The sequence below is a fragment of the Aplysia californica genome, unplaced genomic scaffold (assembly GCF_000002075.1).
Source record: "Aplysia californica isolate F4 #8 unplaced genomic scaffold, AplCal3.0 scaffold00193, whole genome shotgun sequence".
NCBI classification, from domain to species: Eukaryota; Metazoa; Mollusca; class Gastropoda; order Aplysiida; family Aplysiidae; genus Aplysia; species Aplysia californica.
In genome coordinates, this window is record NW_004797463.1 from 338,439 (window position 1) to 340,717 (window position 2,279).

Sequence of the window (2,279 nt, forward strand, 5' to 3'; positions counted from 1 at the left end):
ACACACATACACACAAAAATAGAACCAGAATCTGTCGTGGGGAGACTGTGCCAAGAATGGCATCTAACTCAAATATTTGGCTTTCCTATTCGGGGCTTGGCTTCAACCTTGTTAAAATTTTAGCTATAGAAAGAGCTTTACAACACTTTAAAGATAAATAGGTCATATGAAGATCTGAGCTGTAACTAGAGAAGGACATACAAAGAAAAGAAGAAGAAGAGATAAGGAGGACGGATGTTTGACATGAAAATAGGAGAGAACTACACGAGAGCCCTTTCTAACCACCCACACGTTCAACCAGTTAAACGAAAAGGGTTTAAATAACAAGATAGACCTGAGTCATCGTTGCTCTCTGTGGAAAACAAGACCGAGAACCTGCCAGGGTGAGACGTCGAAAATAACGAACGACACCTAACCCAAATATTGGCTTTATTATTCAACACAAGGCCTCTACATCACACACTTACCTCCACAACTGTGATTTGTTGAAAAGCATCTTTTGTCAATCTCAGGAAGAAAAACATCCGGTCTGGGGTGATTTGGACGGTCGATGCGCAAAAAATGCGTTTCAAAGTATCATCTGGAAAAAAAAAGTGTCTCATCAGATCGCATTGGAAATAAATGCGTTTCACAAATCTAAAATGCTAATTTATTTTTAAAATAGCCACAGTTAGGCTTTTATAATATTGACATCTCAAGAAGGCTTTCGACATGCGGCAAGTAAAAAGAAACGTTTTATTAGATCCCAGCAGTCAAGGCAGTGGGTGGACACGACTGCAGTCTCGAGGTCGGTGGTCGTCAATTATTGGTCGTTCAAACTCCACACATCGACCTAACCAGTGATAGTCAAACTGGACGATACCATCCACTATTGGGCGAGATCACCGGCTACCTGGCGAAATAAATGCCCAAGTCCCTGAAGATGGGTAGTTTGTGCACGGAGGAAATATGCAGTGTGGATTTCAGTGACTTCCATTTTTAATCATAATCAAATCACGTCTCTATTAGCCAGTAGTGTCAACAACGATGCAGCATTGTGAATATCACACTTCAGACAGACCATTTTTTACATTATCCAGAAGGCAAGAATAACATGATTTTTCTTATCTTGTTTGGTTTTTTTGTTTTTTTGTTTTTGTTTTTGCTTTTTTGGGGGGCCCATTGGGTTTTTGGGTTTTAGCGTTCGTCAACACAGCTGAGATAATTTAGGAGACGGGCTTCAACTTTGCCTGTTAGGACTGAGAAGAATACAAAGTCATTGTAAAAAGACGAAGATGCTTGATAAGAATTCTTACCATACAGGATTCGAACTTATGACTTCTGCGCGAGAGGGTGAAGCGCCTAATGGCTTTACCCCAGACGCCTGTTCATTGACTGAAACAATCATTCTTTCCCCTTATTCTCGATCACATCACACTTGAAGTTCGGTATCTAGCAAATACTGGGCTGTCTTCCTCAGATTTTCTGTTGGCTCACCTAACAGAACCTCTCTTGTCGTGTTCGGGGTTTGTATAATTATTTCAGCCTTATTTTGACACATAAACTGCTACTGGTCCCTATGTCCCCAATCCTACTTCTATGAATCCAGAAAGATCACCACGTCTCCAATCCCACCTCTATGGATCAAGACAGATCCTCATGTCCCCTTTCCCACTTCTATGGATCCAGAAAGATCCCCATGTCCCCCAGTCCCACATCTATGGATCTAGACAATAACCGAGTCATTCCAGTTGCACCACAGGTTCTTCCGGCCCGGGAATAATCCCCGGCATGATTGCTGCACTCATCGATCGGCACACCTGGGTCACTGGCGTCTGTGGTGTGGCGGATAAGCACTTCGCTGTCGCACAAAGGAGACACGAGTTCGAATCCCGAATCGAGAGATTTTTCTCGGAGGGCGCGAGTAAATATGCCAACGTTTAAAAAATATATCACCATCCAAAAAAACAACAACCCCAAGAAAACAACAGAAAAAAAACAATTAAAAGGGAGAAACAGAAAAACCAAAAAAGAACACGCAACAAAAAGAGAACAACCGCCCCCAAGGAAAAACCAAAAAACCAAAATAAAAACAGACAGAAAAAGAAACATGGTTCTTCCGGGCTCAGAATGATCGCGGGACGATTGGAGCTGTCATCGATCAACATATATCAGGATCTGGTGGTGTTTGTCTGGGGGGCAAGAAATTTTATTGTTGGTATCTAGGATGATGGTATCGAATAAGCCTCATCATCATCATCATCATCATCATCATCATCATCATCATCATCATCATCATC